The sequence below is a fragment of the Manacus vitellinus genome, unplaced genomic scaffold, assembly GCF_001715985.3.
Source record: "Manacus vitellinus isolate BGI_N305 unplaced genomic scaffold, ASM171598v3 scaffold_24_pilon, whole genome shotgun sequence".
In the NCBI taxonomy this organism is placed as follows: Eukaryota; Metazoa; Chordata; class Aves; order Passeriformes; family Pipridae; genus Manacus; species Manacus vitellinus.
The window spans coordinates 1,101,020-1,125,586 of NW_021939798.1; the positions used below are offsets into that span (position 1 = coordinate 1,101,020).

Sequence of the window (24,567 nt, forward strand, 5' to 3'; positions counted from 1 at the left end):
CCAGGCTTAGACATCCCTTATCTCTTTCTCCAGGCCTGGCTGTGTGTTATGGGTTAACTGCTGTGAGCTCCACTCCTCAGTGCACTCTTGATGTCCCAGATCCAGTCCCTTGTACTCCAGTACTGGAGTCCCTTGTACTCCAGTAACAGCAGCAGGTCTGTGGCACCCGGGGCTGAGCCAAACATCCTCCCCTTCAAGGACACCATCTACTGTGTAGATGACAATCCTCTCCCTTTTCCCAGGTGCCCTGATCATGCTTTGCCTGGGATCTCTCCACTTTTCAACCCTGCCTGCTCCTTGTGCTCAGCACACATGAGCCAGAGGCTTGGATTTAGGTGCCTGCTGATGCCTTATCCAAGTCAAGATTGGTGGGAGGTGTCTCAGGTCCATCTTCAGGCAGCAGCTGTTGGTCCCCAATGCCCCTCAGCCCTCTGCCTCTGCTGTTCTCCATGGCTCTGCAGACCTGGAGCAGGGTCTGGAGTAGCAGTTTCCTCGAGAGGAAACCAATGCCGGCACTACCACTTGAGATAAATATTTTTGGTCTCCTTATTGTTCAAGCTGAACTAGTGTGTTTAGGAACCCTTCTGAAGGGCTGTGTCATCCTGTTTCACTAACATACATCCCTGAAGATGAAGCCTGACATCAGGACAGAGCTCTGTGATGATGGGGACAGTCCTGTGCAGCAACATTATCCAACCTCTTGGGCCCTGGAAGCCCCACAGGACTGGGTGTCATGTGGACATGAGACAGTCCCTGCCAGGAGAGCCCTGACACTGCTGCACTGATGGGGTAAATGTCAGTTTTGATTGTGCTGCTAAAGAGAAGGCTCTTTTTCTTGCAGGGAAGGACTGCAGGGGGATGTGGATACCCACAGCCCCAGGAGCTGCGTCTGCTCTACAGGGCTTGATGTTGGAGCCTGGAGAAAGAGAGAGAGCCCAGAGCAGTGACATGGGATGTGTGAGTAATGGCACGAGAGGTTTACCAAGCTGAAAAAAACACCTGAAGGACCATTGCTGACACCAGAACAGGGAGTAGCAGGGCTGGCTGTGCTGACAGCACTCCATGAATTATGGGCACCCAGCCCTACCCTTTGCCAGCCCCCACAGCAGTGCCCGTCAGGGGAAGCCCGTGTGGCACAGGGATGCAGAGATCCCGGCAGGAGCAGCCTGTCAGCCCCGGCCGGGGCTCGGCGCTGTGCTGGGACAGCTCCTCCGGGCCGATGACAGTCCACGGGGAGGTGCCTACGTGCTGTTTGTGGGGCCCTGCGAGTTTTCCAGGGACAGAACGCAGTGGGATCCTTCGCGCCGGAGCTCGCGGCCGTGCGAGGCTGTTCCGCAGCGTTTGCCACATCTCTGGGGAGTTGTTGTTCATCGTCCCACTTCAGAGAGGACTCGCGCCTCTTCTGCTAACACTGGGAGGGGAAAGACTTTCCCAGGAACATTTCCTGGGCTGGGAGCAAATCCCACATGGCATTGCAACTCTCCTTCAACAGCAAAGGCATGTTATTGTTGCTCACACGGCAAATAAGCTGTTGGACCAAGGCAGTCCTGCCACTGCTGGGAGTTAAACAAACTCCATCTGCCCCGTCCAGCAGCTGCTGGGCCCTGTCAGAGCCCTGTGGAATGACCTGCTCCGGCAGCCCTTCCCCAGTGATACGCTGTGATTTACTGCCCAGCCTGCCCTGCAGACAGGGAACACACCCACACACCTGTGCTGGGGCTGCATCACACCCAGCGGGGCCCTCCTGCTCCCTCCAGCTCCTCCTTCCCCAGGTCCCTCTGATCTCAGCAAGGCTCTGGAGGAATGCCTCAGAACCAGCTCCTACAGTGAGAGGCTGAGCCCTATTTCCTCATCCTTTGCATTACCTCAGCAGCAATTCAGCTTCTAGAAATGCAGGAAAGTTGCAAAACTCAGTCACTGCACATCGTGGGAGCACACATGTAACACATCATGGGAGCAGTATCATCTCACAAATTCACCTTAAGCACAGAGAAGCCTTTGAAAGTGAGAGCACACCAGACTGTCACTCGCAATAGCCAACAGACAGTGTTTTTCCCCTGCAGTGGCTTCAGCAGCACATGAGGATGAATTGGCCTGGAGAGGCCCAAAAAATCCCATAAAGGATGAAACCAGTGCTGTAGTTAAAGGGATTGGAAGACTGTAAGGAGAGAATAAAATACTGAGGACTGGTCCAGGGAGACAGATGCTGGGTGTTATCTGCTGCCCTCAAGTGACAGCTCCAAGGGCTCAGGGGGAGCCTTTGGGTCACTGTGGCTGGCACTGTAGGCACATCCCTGGTGAAGGTGGGAACACCAAACCAAAGCCATCCAGAGTGAAACACTGCAGGTGCTGTCTGGAGGGGACACACTTCACCCACAGCACACAGCACCTCCAGGCCCAGAGTCTCACTGCCATCCCTGCAGAGAGGCAGCAGAGCTCAAACCCCAGTGCTGTGAGGGGGGACATGGCCCTGTTCCTAAGGCTGCTCGTGGCTGCCACATCCCCATGGTGAGGTCCAGAGCCAGGAAGTCCCTGGAGACAGCTGATAAGCCTCTGCATCTGTTCCAACAGTGCCTGTGCAAGCAGGGTGTATTTTGGCTTGAGGTTGGGACATAAATCAATGTGAGTCAGAAATGGCCCCTGACGGTACAACCCCTGCCCTGGTGCCTTCTCCAGGACACTGTCAAAAGCCCCAAGCTGGTGGCTGCCATGTGCCTTGGGCACTTTGCATGATGGACATAGGCAGGGCTCGGGTGCAGTGGTCAGAGAGTCATGAAGTCACTGCACTGGCTGTTCTGGCTTCAGGGCCACATGCGAAGCACCAACGTGTGCAAGGGGACAATCCTGAGAGCAGGATTACCCCTGTGCTCCATGAACCCAAGGAGAAGGGTGTGCTGACCAGGAAGCCACGTGTACCACACACACAGCATGACCTGGAAGACAAAGGTAACACAGTCCCATCAAAGAGTCTCAGAAATTACCTCACAGTTGAAACTAAACCTGATGAGCAGCATCAGCTGGTAGGATGGGAGACAACCACAGCAGGTCACGGCAAGGGCCTGTGCATAAACCCTTAGTCATGAGATCCCATCTTGGGGCCATGCAGAGACAAACACATAGCTGGAAGATCCCAAAGAAGTATCCTCTGATGGCTGAATGAACCGTTCCCATGTGTGATGCCTCTGTCTTCAGTTACCCCTTCCTGCAAGTTAGAACCCCCCATGTCCTGGCAGTTGGCTGTAGGTGTGGAGTGGGGAGGGTCAGCACAGCCAGACTGTTCCCAACCCTCATATCAGTACTTGAACATGTCCACAGCCCCTTCCCTCACCTGCCCTGACCACAACTGGCACTGCTGTCTTTGGAACTGGAAACCAGCTGGGAGCTGGCTCAGAAGGAAGGACAAATATGGGGGTCCCTCTCCCTGCCTGCCTCATGAAACTGGAACTCCTGGTTGCTGAATATCCATCGCTGCTTCAGGGAAAGCATCAGATGAAACAACTCACATGGGAAGTGGAATGGAAGGTGTAGGTTAAGAGAGATCCAGCACCACTGAGGGACAGGTGAATGACAGATGGGCCACACAGAGACAGCCATAGCCCTGTCTCCAGGCCATGAGGCTGGCAGCAGACACCTGGAGTCACAGTGACCTGGGAGGGGTATTTAGGGTCATAATCCTGAACTTCAGTGCCTGTGCTATCCTCGCAGCTCACATACAATAAGGGTAGTCCCAAAACAGAGGTGCTTCTAGAGAGTACACAGATGGTGGTTGAAGGCTCAGGCTCTGCACTTAGCAGGGAAATCTGACATCCTTGTATCACTTCAGCCAAAAAAATTATGAACTTGCTTCCTGTCTCCTCCCAGAAAGGTCCTGCCTTAACAACAGTGCTATTGCAAGTCTCCCCAAGAGCAAGGACCTGGACACCATGATCCAGTGTGGTCTTTTTCCCCTTTCCCAGCTGTCTGCTCACTGCTGCTCACTGGACTTCCCAAACAGGGTCTCGAGGTTGGACACAGACTCCATATCTGATGCCTGAATCCAAGGCCACCACTGGCTCCCCATCCCAAGGGTGAGAATGGGTCCTTGAGGAGAGCCTGGGAAGGAGGCTGGCAGGGGAGGTGGGCTTTGAGGAATTCCCAAAACACATCGTCTATGCGGTGTGTACCCTCTGGCAGCCAGGGAAGTGCAGGGACTGACTGCTCCTGTGGGGCACTCAGCTGGGCTGATGGGGCCAAGGTGCTCCATGGAGGAGCAGGGGTAAAAGGCCAGCAGAACCTCTTCCCTGGTGCCTCCTGCCTCTGCTCCGATGGGTGCCAGGTCTGTGCTGCACCTCTGAACCATCCTCCAGTGGAGCTGTTCTGGTGGGCCCACAGGAGAGGGGGCACCACGAGCGATGCCCCAGCCTTGCACTCTGGGACATCACTAATCACCTCAGGACAGGGGACAATCTGCAAACCCAAGAGGCAGCCTGTGGTGGAGGACACACACAGCCAGCCTGCCAGGACCTCAAAGGCAGGTGGGGAGGTAACACATAGCCCTATCAAAAATGTGTCACATCTGACAGTGCAACATCCCAGCAAAGCCCTGCCCTCCTGCTTGGGGGCCTTCATCCTGGTCCAAGCCCTCCAGGTTCATGGGTGCATGATTCCCTGAGCCCAAGAGCAGGGCTGGATCTCTTTGTCATCTGAACCTCAGTGCATTAATTTAGTTCCTCTCTGATAACAGGCAAGAAGGCCAAGAAATAAAGCAGGTACATTCCGGGAATGCTGCAGCAGCAAACACTACATGAATCACGTCATGCTGCGGCTCCTTCCCAACACACGCTCGTCCAGCTGGTGTGGGCAGCCCACCTTTGGAGCTCAGCCTTTCCAGCAGGACACAGGTCCTCCACACCAGGGGTGGTGAAAGGAGCATGGTGACCACCAGGCAGAGGGAGGCTTTGATTCAGCCATGACATGTGGAAGAGCCACACAGCATCCCCTGGGCTGCGTTCCTCCTCCATCAGCACCCTCAGCTGCTCACCAGCACCAAACCAGCTCCACAGGGCTTGGCACAGGGGACTGGCTTCTGCCACAACCACCAGACCTTCCCTGCTCCTCTGAAATGTCTCTCTCTGAATTCCAGTGGGGCTTAAGGTGGCCACATGCAAAACAAAGTGGCCCTGAAGAAAAAGGGCAAGGGGACAAGGCTGCAGGAAGGGGCACATTGATGGAGCCAGAGCTCTGGATCTGGCACTGTGGCTTGGAGAGCAAATACAGCACAGAGTCAGACACCAGAACCAGGGAGTTTACTGCTGGTCATTGTGCCTACACAAGAGGAGGGATGCTGGAAAATGGGAATGGGTTCAGAGAAGAGGTACAGGAATGATTGGTAGGCTGGAAAACTGCAGTGCCATGGAAGGCAGAAGTGCAACCTCTTTTCCCAATGCTGAGTACAGGTAAAACTTGGTCCCACTCAGCCAGCACCTGCTGAGCAGCTCTGTAGCCCAAACCAAACAGGGCTCCAGTTGATTTGGAACACTTGCAACAAAGTACCTGTTGCAAACAGTGTGGCTGCTCACTCATCTGGTGCAGCCTTGACATGGAAAGAGGGGCTTCCTCGGCTGGGCTCACCCAGCTCTGCCCTGCCCAGGCCTGCAAGGCAGCACAGTGAGGAGGGAGTGTCACCCATGCAGCAGGCTGGTCTTCACAGACAGAAAGGGTAGGACTGGTTCTCCTGCCTCCCTGAGCCTTTCTGGGAGCAGGTTCCAGCCGTACAGGGCTGCAGCTGGAAGGAAGGCACCGGGAACCTGGCAGCAGCAGTGGGAGAGAGAGATTCAGTGTGGAGATGGGGGTGAGCACAGGAGGGCCCATCTCCTTCCTCCCCATGGGGCCTGTGCCAGCTCAGTGAGGTCTCTGCTGGTTTCCTCTTGGCTGTCAGGCTGTGATTGCACTGCAGCCGTGCCAGGCTTCTCACAAACACGAGCGCAGCGCTCGCACAGCGGGGCCGGGACAGCCTGGCCGCCCTCCAGCCCTGGCTGCCAGAAAATGGGAAATAAGGGAATTGGAGCGAGACCACAGTGACCACCAACCAGCCGCCACTGGCAGCGATGGGACAATCACCCTGTGCCAGGCACGAGCAGGCGAGCAGCAACATCCCTCCTGTGACCACCAGCCCAATTCATGGCAAGGCCGTGGCACGTGGAGTCGTGCACGAGAGGAGGAAGGGGAGGGAGAAGCGGAGGAGGAGGAGGAGGAGGAGGAGGAGGAGGAGGATGGGGATGGGAGGAAGCCATGTGCCTCACCCCCCTTGGATGCTCCGGGGGAGCGGCGCAGCCAGGAGCCCCAGGATGCTGCACAGCAGACAGCACAACCCTGCTCACAGAACAGTATGGAGTTTTCTGCTAGTTACATGGTTTATGAAAAGTTGTTGGCAAAAATGTGCATTTTCTTTGGCTGTGTTCTGCGTGGATTTGGCAAAAATGTAACGTTAGTGTCTCCCCTTGAGAGAACTTTATTGAGTGGAACAAAGTCGGATATTTTTAGCTACCCATTGTTAGCTGAAGAACAAAGCCATAACTAAGATATTTTGTCTCTTACACTGAAACGGGACTATCAGACAAATCCATGTACAGTCATATGTGGCTGCCCATTCAGATGGAGCACGAGAGGGAAATTATTTTTAGCCCATACACTCCACACAACAACCGCATTTCCCTTCCCCTGCAAGCTGGACCACCAGAATGCACAGGCAGCACCAGAGAGAGGGACCTGGGGTCACTGCCTGCTGCTGTCCCTGGGGCCATCTCACAGATGACATTTATAGGAGAGATTGGGTCATGCAATCCTAAAAAAAACACTTCGATTTTTAAGCCTTTTGGGGTCGTGATTTTCTCCCATTCAGAGCTGAAATTATGTGTGTTTCATCAACAGGCAATAAGGAAAAGTGAAGCAGGATGCAGATGGAGCTCAGTGAAGCAGCAGCTGTAATACACAGAGCTAAAACCTGAACCTTCACCCCTTTTCCAAAAACACTTGTACATGCCTTGAGAGCTGCTCTGGTTGGGAGAGAGGTTTCCTACATGCAGCACTGGGTCAGGCAGCCTATGAGAAGGAGAGGCACCGAGCACAGCCTTGTCCTGGCAGTGCCGCCGCCCTTCCCGCTCCGCGCAGGGACCATCCGTGCTGGAAATGTCACGGCTGCGGCTGCCAAGGTGGCGCTTTCGAAAACTTTACCCCCGAAACACCAGAGAGCCCAGCACGAGGCTGACAAACCTCCCCCGAGTGCTCCAGTGCTCAGCAAATGACATCAGTGCTTCCTGACGGGCAGCGCTTTGCAATGTGTTCATGTAACAGAAACAAAGCGCTCCATAAATGCCCTGGATTTCTGCGTGTGAGCGACGCCGAGAGCTTCTTCTAAACAGTTTTTGTGGGTTGCACTGGTGAGTCATGGAGAAGTTGTGTTAAACTCCGAGCATTTGCTGCAGCCAGAACGACCCTCTACAGTTAAGGGAGCCGTGGCACAGTCTTGGCAAAGCAAGAGGAGTAAAAGCAGGGTGCCACCACACAGCCTGACCTGCTGAGGGGGAACCCTCTGTGCCAGCAGGGGTGGGGGGACCAGAGAAACCATCAGAGCAGCCTCCAAAGGGTTGCAGCACAGCAAGAACCTTTAGGAACCACAGTGGCCCTTCGCCATCATCCTCCCTGTGGACAGCCAGCCACTGTGTCCTCACCACATCTCCCTCTCCCTGCCAGCCTCCAGCAAGGCCAGCTCCTAACTTGCCAAATGCACTTTGTGCCTGTTCCCGAAGAAGTGCCACACTCCACAGACATCTGTGTGTAGTCCACAACCTGCCGGGTACCACCAAGGTCCCACACCAGCCTGGGAGCAGCAGCAGGCAGCTCTGGCTGTGCTTGTCTCCCTAAAGCTGTCCCAACACGCCGGTGCCGTGTGTCACCACAACCAAACCCGCACGGGAGAAAGCGGCCAGAGAACAGAAGGACATGAAGTAGGAAACATAAATTACCTGCGGGCTTTTCAGCTGAGCTACAGTGTCCTGGAGGAGATGCTGCTCTGCCACTCCTCGTCTGCTCCGCGGATTGGGGCTGCCTTGACCAGGGAGCACTGATTGTGTTTTATAAACTTGAAGCACAGTAAGAACTGGTTTAAAATAGAGTGAACGGAGCTGGTGCGGGTGGAATTAGACAAACTCCGCGAGCTGCTTTTCCAAAAATAAATTAACTTCTTGCAGCCCGCGGAGCAGGGGCGGGGGACGGGGCCTCCCGGGAGAGCTGCCCGAGCGCCTCTGCCGCTGCTGTCCCCTTCCCGACATAGCCCCAGGGCTACCACTGTCCCACCCGGGGGCCTGGGGCTGCGTGGGGAGGGGGAGTGGCAGCCCTGGCCCCCCCAGTCTCTCTGCACCTCATAAAGTGTCTGTGCTGGTAGAGGAGAGCAGAGGCACCTGGAGGGGTCCTGCTCTGCTAGGGGAGCGGGGCAGGATCCCAGCCAGGGCGTTCGAGTTATGGGTCAATCCCTGCCAGACTCATTGCCTCACAGTGTCCCTTGGGCATCCCCCTCTGCCCGAGGAGGCCAGTCTGGGAGAGTAGGAACAGGTTTCCTTGGCACTGCAAAGTTCCTGTACTTAGAAGAAACAGAGTGTGCTGGTTGTGGCCCACTGAAGGAGAGGGCACATGGAAACATAGAATGGTTTGGGTTGGAAGCCCATCTCATTCCCCCCCCCTGCCATGGGCAGGGACACCTTCCACTAGCCCAGGTTGCTCCAAGCCCTGTCCAAGCTGGCCTTGGACACTTCCACACAAGTGAGCAGTCCAGAGACATCTCAGATCCCCCTCACCCCCAGCAGAGGTGAAGGTGGGCTCATTGCTCAGCCCTGCAGAGTGAGCAGTGAAGAGACTCACTGAACAACATGGGGGGGGGAAAAAAGAGACTCAATTATTCTCCTGCATACAGGCACAAATTAATTAACTGTGTGCCACAGGGGGACATTTCCCACGACCTGCAGAGAGGAGCTTCGGGGAGAAATGGCTGATGATTAATGTTCCTCTGTTTGTGCTGCATCACCAGGAGCTTGGGAAGGGCTGTTGGAGACAGACAAGGCTTTGTACACCTTCAGCCTGGGGAAGACACTGTGCATTTGGGCAAACATTTGCCACTAGTTTTCACCAGAATTTCACACCAATTTCTGATGTCACCAAGGGAGGCACAACCCATGTTTTCATCTGTGGTGAAAGAGCAGAAAGTGTGGCCATGGCATGGAGAAGTTTTTGACAGAGTCAGAGCCAACCCAGCAACTGCATTTGAGCTCAGCAAGACAAAGTGCCAGCTCCTGTTCTGCAAATAACCTGCCTGGAGATAAATGAGCACCACAGAGGATGAGGGAAGGTGAGAGCTGGGTTAAGCCCCTCACCACTGTGGTTGTGTGGTGGTTTAAAGAGTTGAAAAATCAACACAGCTAATTGATACTGCACAAACCCACAGTGCTAGAATGATAAATGCAAAAAAAAAAAAAAAAAAAAAANTGGGCAGGGACACCTTCCACTAGCCCAGGTTGCTCCAAGCCCCATCCAACCTGACCTTGGACACTTCCAGGGATGGGGCAGCCACAGCTTCTCTGGGCAACCTGTGCCAGGGCCTCCCCACCCTCACAGGGAACAATTTATTCCTAATATCCCATCTAACCCTACCCTCTGTCAGTGTGAAGCAATTCCCCCTTGGTCTGTCACTGCAGGCCTCTGCCCAAAGTCCCTCTCCATCTCTCTTGGAGCCCTTTTCAAGCACTGGAAGGGGCCCTGAGGTCTCCCTGGAGCCTTCTCTTCTCAACCTCTCCCAGCCTGCTACGAGCGGTTGATTTCTGGTGGTTGGCTGGAGGAGGTGGCTCAAGTCCTGGCATCCTGCTCTCCTCCAAAGTCTGGACTCAAGGACCAGAAGGTCTCTCCCTAGAGAGACACTGGAGGGTTTATTGAGCTTAGCCCAGTGTTCCCAGAGGTGCTGTCACCTTGAGCAGAGCAGTCCCTCTCACAGGCTCACCGAGCCAGCATGGCATGTCCTGGCTGTGAAACCCACGATATGGGTGGTGGAGGGCAGAACTGCGCTCCAAGAGCTCTCCTGACAGGCAGGTCCAGTGCACTGAGAACCCCAAGGACAGTCCTCCTTTACTTTCCTTTGGGGTACATTCACTGTTGCCCTGGCAGGTGTGAGACACGTGTTCCCATGCCCACAGAAGCACCAGGTTGTGGTCAACTGTTCTGGGGAGTAGCACTGGCTGGGGAAGGGGGAAGGGATGGGGAATGGAAAGGGAAAGGGGGAGCTCACAGACCCTGCTCTCCTGCATTCTGGGGGCACAGCCTCACCTGGGGAGGTGAGCAGGTCCCAAAGGACTTGATTTCTCCAAACTTGGGATTCTTCACTCCTTGGGAGTGAAGAATGAGCTGCTGTTGAGTGCCCTTTGACTTCACTTATGCATCAAATCCCTAAAAACATCACTCTCCCACCTATAAACACCTTTTTAGGGCTTGGCCATCCCACTGGGCTGAGCTGGGCTGAGCTCTGCCAGTGCAGCCTGTCCCTTAAATCAACCCTTTCCCTTTTGATCTCAGTTGAAGCCCTGAAGGTTTGCAGGCTCTTGCTGTTGGGAAGGGAACAGGTGCTGTCCTCACCACCTGGGCTCCACAGTGTTCCCTGAACACAGGAGCAGCCCAGGAGGCAGCTGAAACCTCTGCTCAGCCTGGATCAGCTCAGCTCCCCTCATTAACCCCGAGCCCTGAAGGCTCCCTGCCCATGCTCCCTACACCTCCTCTGCCCTGCACATCCCCTCCCCAGTGCTTTCTCCTCAATGATGACAGCAGAATGTTGTCCTCCCCCCCCTGCCCCTGGTGCCATCATGGTGCTGTGCACAGGGGACAGTGCTGGTGGCAGTCCCATCCTCTCCTCCACGACTTTCACCCTTCTGAAAAAAAAAAAATCCCTATAGGTTTTCTGACACCAGCAGGGAGATCCCTTGAAGCAAATCCCTCTTCTGAGTGGCATCCAGGCCAAGGGCAGCCCTCCCCAGGCAGACAGGACGCCGCTCCTCAGGCAGGGAAAGTCCTTTTTCCTCTATTTATTTATATCCATCTCGCTGTAAACTCACCCGCCGGCGAACCTGCTGCTCACACTAACAGTCCCTTTGGTCTCACAGCAGTCGCTGGCTGGGCAGGCAGATGTAACAGAGGGATCTCCCCCAGCCCTTCTCCAGCTCTTCCATAAATCCCCGGCTTCCACTGGGTTTGTTTACAGAGCAGCTTGTAAGTGAAGTCCTTTTGGCAGAGCAGCTCCTGGTCGAGCAGAGATCTGAGCCGGAGCCCCAAAAGAGCCCACACCAACAATGAAACAGGCACAATGGTCCCTGTGGAAGGCACTTTAATGTCACATCCAGGCCTTGTGCCTGGGAGAGGTCTGATCAGGGTAAGTTTGCACAGGGCAGAGCTACAGTCCATACAAAATGTCCTTCAGAAGCAGGAGGGTTTTAGGACAGCACACAAAGGGAAATAGTGACATTTATGAGGAGGAGAGGTGAGAGTTTCTGTATTAATGAGTTTCTGTACAATACCTGTGTTGTTATTGAGGCTGGCATCCTTAGGGTTCAGAGTTAACAGGCCACACTGGGCAGTGGAACAACTCACACTTCTCTCCGCTTTCGTCCAATCCATCTGCTGTCCACACTGCTCCTGCCCACGGGGGACATCTGAGTTTTTGTCAGAAGATCCTTGCACTGGAAGGTCTTCAGGACAGTTTTGCCACAAGAGTTCAAGTGGAGCAGGACCATTCTGCAGCAACACCAGAGCCATGGCCCAGTGCTGACAGCCAGGCCAAGGTGAGGAGGAAAGGGAGCTCTGGAGGTGATGGATCCATTTCACAGGAGTTTTCAGAGGGAGCCCTGTGTGCCAGCAGCTGGATAACACCCCAGGTCAGAGAGGGGAATCCCATCCCTGCCAGCTCCCACATGGTGAGTTTATCCCAGCAGTGCTGTGAGCTGAGAGCACCCTCAGCAGAGGGTCTCGGCTCCATCCTCCAAGCTCTGCAGCCCAGGACAACAGGCGGGTTGATGGCACAGGGCCACCAATGGGTGGCACGGAGGTGGCATGGACGTGCTCCCTGGCAATCCCACTGGAGCAGCTGGCACAGGACCACGGTGTCACTTGCTGCCCGTGCCACACAGCCGCCGTTCCTGGCTGCCTGTGAATGCCACGGTGCTCCACAGGTGGTGGCAGTGTGGCATTGGTGTGGCTGTGCTGCTGTGCACACTCATGGGTATTCATACTTTTCTCAGGATGGGGGGTCCAGGGGTGTCCTGGAGAGCTGACAGTGGGAAGCAGGATGCAGAGTTTGGATCTGGCAGCACCCCCGATGCAGGCAGGTGCTGGGGAAGTGACCTGGGGTGTCTGTCCCTGCCCGTGCGTGGCTGGATTTCCATGCAGCCTCAGCCCCGCAGCCCCGCGCCGGCTGTGTGTCAGACAGTTTATTTTAGCCCTCGAGGCAGGAGGCGGCTGGAAGATCCGGTCCGAGGCTGTGTGGGCGGGCGGGGGCCGGCAGCCCGTGCCTCCAGCGCGTGTGACACGCGTTTGGTGTCACCCGAGTGGGAGACCTGCTAGCGGGGTGAAATACGAGCTGCGGGTTCCCGGCTGCAGCTGGAGGAGCTCATCCTGCAGCCCGGCCCCGTTCCCTCCCCGGGGCAGGAGATGCAGGTCAGCGGGAGCCGGTGCGGAGCCTGCAGTGCCTGTGTGCGGCCGCAGCACCCCGAGCAGGGAGGGACGGACACCGGCCAGCAGGGAGGGACGGACACCGGCCAGCAGGACAGCCCCGGACCGTGGGGCTCAGCCCTGGTCACGCTCAGCCATGGGGCAGCTCTGTGGGAAACACCTCCCTCGCGGGGTCCGTGTTCCCTGCCTGGCTCCGGGATGCCACCAGCAGCCGTGCAGGGTGATTTTTCCTCACAGCTGCTCCTGAAGTGCTGGAAGGGTCAAATGTCCTCTGCCCAGCACCTGGCCAGATTCTGCGCCCTGAGCACTGGCAGATGCTCGCTGCAGGCACCTGGTTTATTGATCACCTCGGCACATCCCCTCACACTCACAACCCAGCCCGGCAGCCGGGGAGCTCTCCAGCGTCAGGATCCCACAAAGGGCTCGGGGGCCATGGGGTGACCCCACTGACAAAGCACAGGGCCTGCCAGAGCTGTTGCAGGGGAACTACCCAAAGCCAGGCCACTGGTGTGAGGGATGTGAGGGGTGTGAGGGATGTGAGGGGTGTGAGGGATGTGAGGGGTGTGAGGGGTGTGAGGAGTGTGAAGGATGTGAGGGGTGTGAAGGGTGTGGGTGCTCACATAACAGCAGGGGTGTTTTGAACGTGGTGCAGAGTTGGCTCAGCCCCAGGGCTGGGAGGGCAGGTATTTCAGCCCTGCCTGTGTGCAAGGAAGGAGCTCTCAGGGAGCTCTCAGGGAAGTCTTAGGGGGGTCTCAGGGTGACACTGTGAGTGTGTGACACCACAGAAGGTGATGAACTGATCTGCACTGAATTCTGTGTTGTGAACCTGTGGAATAGGTGCAGGGGTGTGTAGACACACAAGGCCAGGAGCACAGGGCACAGTGAGCTCTGTAGCATGATGCCCTGTGAGCAGCACACCAGGGCACCCACCACCCAAGGACCACAGTCCCTGCTTCAACCTATCCACCTCCTGAGCCTCACCTGGCACAGGATGATCCACTAGCCAAAAGTCTGTGCTGGGGTTGCTCCTCCAGTGCTGCTATGGAGCTCCTGCTGAGCTGTGCTGAGCCACAGTCCCCCAGGAAAGCTCCTTCCCTTCCTATGATCTGAGGACAAGCTGCCTGTCCCCATGATACTCTGAACAGAAACAAAAATTGTATAAAGGAATAAAAAAGCCCTTTCAGAGTCTGTGGAACCCCAAACCAGTATCCAAGGGAAGACAGAGAAATCTTGTGTCCCTGTTGTGGGCAGCCTGAGCAGCTCTGGTCTCAAGGGTCTGCGTGGAGGAGACACAGGAGCCCCAGTCCCAAGGGAGCAGTGGCAGGGCTGGATGCAGCAGTCATGCCCTAACACACGTAACAGGCTCTTCACCCCAGACCCTGTCTTTTCTGGGGTAGTAATACCTCCCTTAGGCACACAGTCAACCCTGGGGATGCAGGGAAGCTCTCCTGCTGCAGGATGCTGCAGGGATAACTCTCACTTGGCACTGGGAATCGGGCACCTCCCATGTTGAAGGCACCTGCCCATGTACAGACAACAGGGCCAGGGGCAGCACTTGTCTGCGGGACACCCTGGAACCAGTGCAGCCACTCCTCTGTGCAAGATGAGGCTGTTGGAGCCTGAGGGACCCTGATCCCTCCCACGCCAGGCTGGGGACCGGGGGCATGGGCACCGGGATGTGGCCGGCACTGCACTCCCCACCCCACGCTATTCTTAGGAAGGGTAAAGTTTATACAAGAAATTTAAGCTTTAAGCCCAGGCACCATAAATAGTCTATTTTTCAAGGGCTCCAAGTCAGTTGTAGGCTCAAAGCCAGAGCCAAAATTTGGCAGCTGTCTTTGTTTAATGATTAATTAAAATGAGGTAACAAAACGAGACATATCTATTAACGAGGGTATTTGCAGCATCAGTAGAGGATTCCAAATGGCTGATTTTTCCCCCTTTTAATCTTCAAACTTCTCGTTAGGAAAACAAGCTCTTCCTCCAACCCCAGCCAGGCTGGGAGGGAAGGGCTGTGGCACGGCCCCTGCCCAGGCAGCGGGAGGGGAGCAGCGGGCAGGCAGGGCTTTATCTTTATGGTCCTCTTCCTCTAAACAAAGAGAACCCTCTGCATAAAGATTTTTCCAGTTTGAAAATTTTATTAGACCTTAAAGTAAACTTCAATGGAGAGACCTTTGGCTGTGACAGAGGCAGGAAAGGGGAAGGTTTGCACATCGCTTCGGCTCCGTGCCTGCCTTTCCCTCGCGGATGCCACGCAATGGGGATAAAACGGGAGTGATGGAGGCAAAGAAGCATTTTCCAGGCTCTTTTCCACGTGTGCCAAACAAACAGGGCCAAACCCACATCCCCACTCTGCCTTGGGGCAGCAGCACAGAGTGTTCTGGGCACCCTGGAGAGGTGTGACCAGACAAGGTGACAAGGAGGATGGTGTGGATGGAGCCTGAGAGGCTCGTTCCCATCCACTGCACTCAAGCTCATCCCTGACACTGGATACAATTTCTAGCTTGGAAAAAAAGTGAAGCATGAAGCTGCCTTGTGTGGGAGGTGCCTGTGGTCAGAGGAGGGTTAAATGTACAGGGGTCAGAGGCAGCTCCCGGGGGTGTGTGAAACAGGTTCACCCTCCCCGAGGCTCCAAAAATTTAGCCACATGGGAAAGCACCCAAGTATGAGAAAAAGGGAAAAACATCCCAAAATAGTTTAGTCTTGTTTTTTGCACTGAGACGCCCAGACAGGGTGGGAGTTCTGGTTGTGTCTGAGCTAAAAATTACAGTAAATAGAGAAGTGGCTGCAAAGCCCCATGTTCTGGATAAGAAGGACATGTGCAAACACCGTCCATCAGGGTGAGGCCACGACACGATGAAGGCTCATAAATAAATGAGGAGGGGGACAGAGTTAAACGAGCTCTGTGTCAAAGAGAGAACCATCAAGCTCCTACTGAAGTGTGTTCTCTACCGAGCATGTTTCATGGGATGACTGGGAGTGCGGGGAAGCAGCTTTGTACCTTGGAACTGCTCTGAGCAGAGGTGGGATCCTGGCATCCCTCTCTACACACAGGTCCAGGCCCACTGAGCCCACCTGGAAGTAAGAGGGGCTGGTTCTGCTGGGATAGACCTGCTCTGGGCTGTCTCACTCTCCCTGCACCACTCTCCAGGCACATCTCATCTGTTGATGAAATCCCAGCGTAAATCCTGAGTCTGATTTCTGGAGAAGGTGATATGGTGGGTCATCCCTGTAACAACCAGAGAGGTCCTGGCCATTAGATCCTGCAGGAATCTTTTCCTGCAGCACACAATCCACATGAGCAGCAGGATAGGGAGCAGGACTGGAGTAAGGTGGACCCAAAGTAGAGGAAAGCCCACTGCTCCTCCTTGGGGATCAGTCCCTGGGGATGAAAATGGGGTTGCTTTCCATGGATGCTTCATGGCCCACTTTAACTATCAGAGGTTGCCCATGACAAGCACCAGCTTCAAGGCCCTGTAGTGAGAGTCCTGTGATGGATGAGATGGTGAAAATCCAGCAGCAATTTGGGGTTTTGGACTATCCAAGCTGGAGCTGGCCCAGGGGTGAGGGTGGGAAGTGGGGCTAGTCCTGGGTGTCGTGCCATCCTTGGCAGGGCAGGGTCCCATGTTCCAGACTGCTGGACTGCAGTGCCATGGCTGCACTGGAGGGGGACAGGGCATCCCCTGGGGCAGAGGCCCTGCCTGTACAGCTGCTGGAGCTGGCTCTGCTTCGCTGGGCAGGCGACTCCTGGAAGCCTGGCCCTGCATCAGAATTTGTGCTGGGGGTGCCAGAAGTGGCACAGAGGGCAAGTGATGGGCAGAGGGTGAGAGCTCTGTGCTGCAGGCTGGGGGGAGGGTCCGGAGTGTCCGGGTGGGGCTGAGCCCGGAGCAGCAGCAAGGGCTGGGCAGGGACATGGGGCAGCCCGGAGGGAAGCCGGGCAGGGCGGGGCAGCGCGGGCTGCGAGGGAGGGCGCAGCACGGAGGGATGGGCCACCGCAAGTGCAGCAGGAACAGCCTGGAGGGAAGCAGGGCGGCGCGGGGCTGCACAAGGGGCGGCGGGCAGCAGGGGTGGGTGAGGGCACGTGGGGACTTTGCAGTGCCTCCCCGTTTTCACCGCCGCGGGCCCGCCGTGGGCCCCCCGCTCCGCCCCGAGGGAGGAGGGCGGCCGCGGCGGAGCTGCGGGATCGCGGGTGCCATTCTAGCCGAGTGCGGGCTGCATGCAGTGCCAAGGAGTTGCGGAGATGGGGCGTGCAGGATAGGACTGCGGGGCTGCCGGGGAAGAGGCTGTGGACCGCCGCGCTGCCTCTGCGGGTGGTTCCCGAGGGCCGCGGGGACTGGGCAGGACCGTGCCCTGACAACCGCACCCCCGCTCCCTCCGTGGTCCGAACCGCCAGAGCACAGCTTCGGAGCGGCGCCCGTCGCTCCCGGGGAGCAGTTCACGCGGACCCCGCTCGGCTCGGGGGCTGCTCCCGGCCGGGGAGGTACGGGCCGCGCTGAAGCAACGCGCCGGGACAAGTAACGGCGGACAGCCGGTTGACACGGACACGAGGCCCACCCCCGACACCGGGGGCCGACCCAACCGGGGTCCCGGGCCGCAGACGGGGGTGCCCGCGGAGCCTCTCGGGCAACGTGCGGAGCTGCGTCCTGGCCACTGTGCCCAGCGCTCCCCGGCAGCGCCCCAGGGGCCCGAGGGCTGGGGGTGTGGTCCCCAGGAGCAGATGGAGCCACCTCCTCCTGTGCACCCCCACAGGGCCGGTCCTCAGTTAGTCCTGGGTGGGTGATGGGGCAGCGGGTCCCAGCGCTCAGAGTTTGTCCTGCCCTGCAATGTGGGTCTGGCAAAAAGCTCCAGAGCACAGCTGGGCCTTTCTTGACTCTTGGTGTCTAAGCCAAGGGTACGTATGTCAGGTCTTAGGTCAGTATCCCCAGACTGTCTCCCAGGAGCTCACTGGTGTTGATGACAGTGCAGTGACTGGCCCATGGCCCCCCGTTGCTGTGACACCTCCTGCCTGTCCTGGGGCAGATCAGGCAGTCTCCCAGCCCAAGCAGCTGTGGGTTTCTCCTCACTACCTCCAGAGCAGATGGAGCCTCATCCACTATTTGAAACCTGGCCCTGAAGTGCCCCTCAGTTTGGCTTCAGTTTGATGAGGGCTGTCCTGGGACTGGAATCGAATCACAGAGGCACAGCACTGGTTGTGCACAGGGTGATCAGGCCCAGATCAGTCCTTTGGTGGGATGATACCAAGCTCCTGGGTCACACAGGAATGAGTACAGATGTGCCTTGAGAAGAGAGAAGCAGAGCATGGCAATAAATCCTCCTGAACCAGAGACATGGGCTGGTTTCTATGTGCTGGCAGTTTGCCATATCCTGGCTGTCCAGGGAAAAGCTATGGAAGGAAGGGCTGGACCTGGGCACACGGAGCCCCAGGACAGCCTGGTGGTGATGGACTGGACAGCAAGGGTCTAGAGGTGGAGGGTCTGCTGAAGCCAAAGCTGAGGCTGCCTGCTTGTCCTGCCTGGGTGTTGTATTTCCAGGTGTTTGAATTTCCTCAGCATCGATTCCACAGTAAACTTCCTGGTCTCATCCCGATTTCTACCATCAGCCCCTCTAAGACTTTCCCTCTGTGCTGCAGCCTGTGCTGTTCAGTTTAATGCAAATTTGACCTGGAAAAGCAGAGAACACAAGGCACTTCCCAGGGCACATGTTGAGCTAAAAGACATGACTGTGACACACCACGTGCCCTGAGAATGTTGTTTCTCCAGTGCTTCACACTCTCCCCCTCTCCCACATCTCAGCCACGCAGTTGCAGTTGGGAAAAGCCCCAGTTCATCCACCTGAGCTGCCCCAGCTCCCACTGTGGAAGGGGAGGCTTTGTGTCCCTCACTGAACCCACCTCAAAACAGTGACATTCAGCTGGATGACACTGGCTGGGTTTTTCGTGAGCCACAGACAGCGAAAAAATAGCAAATTAGAGGGAGAAGGACCCTGATCCTTCTTGAACCACTAGGAATTGATTTAATTTATACTTTGACAGCCAAGATTGAATACAATCACAAGCCCCTCAGCTGGGTGCAGGGTGTTTACCTTCCTTTTATTGAAAGAGCGGAAAGCAATATTCCCAGACTGGGAGAACTGGGAGAGGGAGACAGGCTCTGCAGGGGCCAGGCCTGTCCACACATCTGCTCCTCTGGCAGGCACAGGATCTAGGGGCTGGGGGAGATTGCAGACGAGAAGTGTAAACTGCTCTTTAATGAAGTTCCCTGGGTTACACCTTGCTGTTGGCTCCCTGAAATCATTCTAAATTCAAGTATTTTTGTGGCCTAATGAGTTTATTTCTCTTTTCCCATTAGCTGCCTATTTATTTGTCTAATTATTTTCTGGATTTTTTGACTGTTTTACTAAGGCACCCTCTGTCATGTCCTGTGCCACTTTGTGAGAATTTCCCCACTCCTCTGTCAAGTATTGTCATTATTAGTCACTGAGAAACAGGAGTTTTTTAGCAAAATACCACTAATCTGAGGGATAAAACCACCCAAAAGCTCAGCTCCTAAAGTAATCCTATCCCTAACCTCCATTCGAATCTTCTATTTATGGCAAAAGCAGCACTGTCAAATTGATTTCTCCTCCTGGATTCCTTGTCTGTTCCTGGTTACTTGATATGATTGGTAACTGCAGTTACTATATCTCTCAGGAAAAATAGGTTTGCAGAGTGAGCCCACCCCTGTGGCTCTGCAGAGCCAAACTCAGCAGGATTTAAGGTAAATCCTTTGAGCTTTTGAAGCTGCACATTGCACTGCTGAGCAAGAGGGGACCTCTGTGAGACCCTCCTGCTGTGCCACTGCCCTGTGCAGCCCTTTTTGCAGGGGGCACAACCCATTGGGGAAACTGGGGATTTTGACACTGGTTGCTTGGAAGGGAGTTTGGGAAGTTTTATGGAAAGCAAGGCTCACTCATGAACCTTTGCTCACATGTAATTCCCAGACAAGGGATGTTAGAGTAGAAGCTGTAGGGGTAATTGGATATTATCATGCCCTTCTGGGCAGACAGCTTGCTCCGAGGAAAGGTTCAGGGACACTCACACAAGTTCCTGGATCACCCCTTGTGATCGGCTTGGGCACGATATTCCAGCCACTAGTCTGTTTGGGATTCAATTTGTGCAGTTTCCATGAGCTGCACTTGCCTCTGAGGGGCTGGAAGAGTGGGCAGGAGTGTGTCTGGCTCAAAGGTTAGTGGGAAAGGGGGTCTGGGACAGCCTCCTTCTGGAGTACCCATTCCCCAAGGTCACTCTGGGGCACGGGTACTCCAGGGAAGTCCTTCATCTCTTGAGGTGATGCTCCTGGCCATCCTTTTCACTCCCCAGTGGCAGAGTCCTCTCTGGTGCTGGGCCAGGCCTTGAGGCACCTTAGGGGAGAGGCTGGGACCTGTCCATGCTCTGCAGTGCTATCCCAGTTCCACACAGAGGGAGTGTGCACGAGTCTGGGTACCCAGCTGCATGTGCTCATATCCCAGTGCCTCCTGTCCCAGGGTGACCTCTCCACCTCTGGGCAGCCCTGAGCAGTCTCGGGCAGCTCGCAGACCTGTTCCTCAGTGTCCTCCCCTGTTCCCTGCTGTCTCTGTGGGAATCCTTTTGCCTGGGATCAGTATTTCCCAGTTATTGCTTTGCCCTCAAGGTTTTTGACTTTCCCCTAATTTTGCTTCTTATCACAACCAGACTGGTTATCTTTACGAGCCACTGACCCCATAAACTCTTCATATTGTCCTGTGCTGTCTTTAATCTACACATAAACCTGCTCTTCTAATAAACCCCAGACTCCAGGGGATGATGATAATCAGTATAATACACAGTCCCTCTTAGCAAACAAATGGAAACATCAGTATCATCTTGGGAAAGTCCCAAAGATAAGGATCCTCCCTTGTCTGTTCCTGGGGTCTGTTGGGATATTACTTTTCAATCTCCCCTGTGGCACAGCTGATGCTATTGCTGCAGCTGGGTTAGTTACCCAACTCTGCATTACTCTGTGTTATTGGAGCATTAATGGGCCACATGGGGAGTGTTTCCTCACAGCCCTGAGGCAGTGCTGGGTTTATGGTGACTCTCCAAGCTGGGAGTGATCCTTGTGTGTGATCACTGGGAAGGTGAGGGAGGATTTGAGGAAATCAGACTGTAATTTAGCATTTACTGTCAAAGGGCCAGGAGATCTGTTCCAGGAGACACATGTACTCCTGGGGCAGTGCCACAGAATCCCACAATGGCTGGGGTGGGAAGGGATTCATCCAGTTCCAACCCCCTGCCATGGGCAGGGACACCTTCCACCAGCCCAGGTTGCTCCAAGCCCCATCCAACCTGGCCTTGGACACTTGCAGGGATGGGGCAGCCACAGCTTCTCTGGGCAACCTGTGCCAGGGCCTCCCCACCCTCACAGGGAACAATTTATTCCCAATAACCCACTTAACCTGCTCTCTTTCAGTTTCAAACTATTGCCCCTTGTCCTGTCATTCCATGCCCTTGTAAATAGTCCCTTTCCATCTTTCCTTTGCTCTCTTCAGGTGCTGGAAGGCTGCAATTAGGGCACCCTGAAGCTTCTCTTCTCCAGGCTGAACAATCCCAATTCTCTCCCCTTTCCTCACAGCAGAGCTTCTCCATCCTTCTGATCATCTCGGTGCCTCTTCTGGACTCTCTCCAGAAGCTCCATGTCCTTCCTGTGCTGGGACTCCAGAGCTGGAGGGACCTTCAGAGTGCCCACACTGTTGCAGCAGCTGCTTTGCTGCAGAACGGGCCCTCCCAGCTGGACCAGCAGGAGCCCCTCCCAGTCATTCACTTTACAGCTGCTGCAGGGACTGAACTCTGGGATGTCCCCACTTCTCCACCAACTAATCTGTTCAACTGGGACCCCTCTCACCCCAGACAAGGACCAAACTGCGAAACAAAAGACATTTCCTCCTGAACAGTGATCCAGTCTTTGAAATTCCTCCCCCTGTGAGAGGTGCCAGATCACCCTGCAGCCCAAACAGCCAAGGGCACTCACGTGCTGACATCAAGCATAAGCCTCCTATCAGGCTCAGAGTCTTATGTACTTCCAGTGAAATCTCCATAAGACTAATGAGATATTACAGGCAGTTCTGTCACATGGCAGAAATGCAGTCACAGCTCTCCACACTTGCCTGTGCATGCAAAGCCAAGCCAGCAAGGTTGGACAGAACTGCCAGGATTCATACGATGAAAAATACCACACACTGCCTTAGTTACTTCACCCACTAAAGAAACACTGGCTGGAGCCCCCATGCCAGCTGGTCAGAGCCCTAAGAAAACTCTTGTGCTCCCAAAGTATTTAAAAAATGCATTAAGCACAAAAAAAGGTATTTTCATACCTCCTAATTCACCTGAGCAGAAAAACATTTCCAGGGGGAGGGAATGATACAGAAGTCAGGCAGGAACGCACAGACAGAACACTTGCCTTTGGAAACTCCAGCTTTTATTGGGAAGCATTCTAAAAATCACAGAATCACAGAGTGAAGAGACCCACAAGGATCATCGAGTCCAGCTCCTGGCCCTGCACAGGACACCCCAACAAGAGTTTAAGATCTAAGCTGATGTTTCCCTTCTCATGTGGCTACAGGGTGCAGAGCCAAGTGCCAAGGCTGCAGCACTGTAATGTGGAAAATGCGTGTGAACAAAGAGTTTGCCATTCAAAGGAACAAACAAACCTTTTCTTTAACCCAGAAGTGGGAATACCCAGGGAAAACTACTGTGCTACTTTGAGCTGTTGTGTGAAGAGATGGGAATCAGAAGGATAAATGTTAGATGTATTATAGGTCTGAAGGAAGTCTAACAGAACAGCTGTAAATAGCCATGACAAGATCTGGAGGTCTAGAGAGGTCCTCACTCAAAAGGCTGTTTGGATCACTGGAAGACAAAGGGAAGAACATTGGCACTAAGAATAAAGGGAGACAGTGTTTGGAAAGCAAAGCACTGGGAAAGATAAGGTTTGCCTTTGGAACTCAGGAAGACAAGGGATATTGATGGTCAGTACTGTTTATGTTGGGGTACTCTGGTTACAGTAACATTAGTGGCTCTTTTTGAAGCAAACAGACAGCCTGAGAGCTCACACTGGGTTTGGAGAGCTGGAAAATAAACAGAGCTGCAGCCTGGTGTTTGTACACAGGCTCTGAAGAGGCTCCTGTGGGAGAGGAGCAGGAGGGAATGGTAGGCCTGGAAAATCACAGGGAGACTGGAGCTTGGAGGGGACCTTGAGAGGTCCAACCTGCTGCTGGAGGTCAGACCAGGGGCCTCAGGGCTGTGTCCAGCCTGGGCCTGGCAGCCAAGGAGAGGAAGGGACTGCCCAGCTGTGTGTGTGCCTGTGCCTGCCCCAGTGCAGCTCTGACTGCTTCTGAGAGCTGTAATTATGGGAAGGATGGCTGGAGTTCCCCTGAAAACAAGGCCATACAAAGATTTAGCTGGACAACACCCAAGTGCCTGCTGTTGCCCTGTGCCCCAGGCTGGGATCTCCTACTCACACTGGCAGCCCCATCTCCTGGGCTTTAGCTACCAGGAATTTCCCCTTCTTTGGGTGAATCTGAAAAGAGAAAAACAGAATTATCAGCCAAATACAGAGGGCCAGGAAACACGATCCACGTACTCCCAGTTTAAGTCTTTCCCCAGAGGCCAAGGAAATTTTTTTTTCCTTTTCAGTTCCACAGCCACTGCTCTAATTTAACCCAAAAACCTTTGACCAGCCTGTCTGCTTTCCAAGATCAGGCTGCTGCTTCTTGCTCCCTCCTTTAGCCAAGCAAGCAGGACAGCCTGTCCTGCTGGGAGGGTTGAGGAAGAATGGAACCTCCACACTCTTAACAGCTGCTCCACAAAGAACACATGTAAAAAACCATCTCCAATTTTACACAGTCCTACTCCTGCTACAGCAACTCCAACATCGGAAAAGCAGAAACACATTATAGCTGCAAAGTACTACTTGAAAATGCTGCCTCCAGTTCCATCTGTCCAGCAAGATGAAATGTCCTCATGGCATCAGGGAGCATCTCCTTACAGAGAGGGAGGTCAAACACTGCAACAGGCTTCCCCAAGAGGTGGTCAATACCCCAAGCCTGACAGTGTTTAAGAGATGCCCTCAATAATATGCTTTCAATTTTGAGCAGCCCAAAGTGCTCAGGCACTTGGACTGGATGGTTCAACCCTGGAAGTGTCCAAGGCCAGGTTGGACAAGGCTTGGAGCAACCTGGGCTAGTGGAAGGTGTCCCTGCCCATGGCAGGGGGTTACAACTAGATTATCTTCAAGGTCCCTTCCAACCCAAACCATTCTGGGATTTCAGGTGATCATTGTAGGGCCCTTCCCACAGAAATGCTGTTCTATTCTCCAATGTGTTCTGTGTTGGTTTAGAGACCTCTGTGCCCAAGCTTACTTTACAAAGAAAAGCCATCACCAGGTCAGCATTCCTACTTGCACACTTCTGCTCAGCATTTCCTTACCGAGAGGGATGTCAAACACTGGACCGATTTCCTGGAGAGGTTCTCGAGGAAACCTGCGCTTGACCTTCCTGCTTCTCCTCCTCCTCCGTGCAGGGACGGGCTGCGGAGGCACCGGGACCCGCCGGGGCCGGTGAACGGGGGCAGGGTGAGCTCTGGGGGAACCGTGAGCTGCCCACCCTTGGCACGGCAAAGCAGAGCGGCGGCACAGCCCGAGGAGGGACACCGGGACACACGGCGGGGTTGGAGGGAGAGTGAGGGGAGAAAAGCGAGCGGTTCATTGCTGGGGTCTCCCCGCGGAGGCGCCGGCTTCGGGGTATTGCTGTGTTACTGCGCCGGAATCAGTGGCTCTATGG

At 54.9% G+C, this 24,567-nt stretch overlaps 1 long non-coding RNA gene across 1 annotated transcript; it reads right to left on the reverse strand.

The window, feature by feature from the left end:
* Positions 1-22,123: 22,123 nt before the first annotated feature.
* On the reverse strand, positions 22,124-24,561 carry LOC108639788. Its single transcript, XR_001920727.2, has 3 exons — positions 24,215-24,561; positions 23,248-23,306; positions 22,124-23,159 (listed from the first exon to the last, which is right to left on the reverse strand). It is a non-coding gene; the product is annotated as an uncharacterized LOC108639788 (long non-coding RNA).
* Positions 24,562-24,567: the final 6 nt, after the last annotated feature.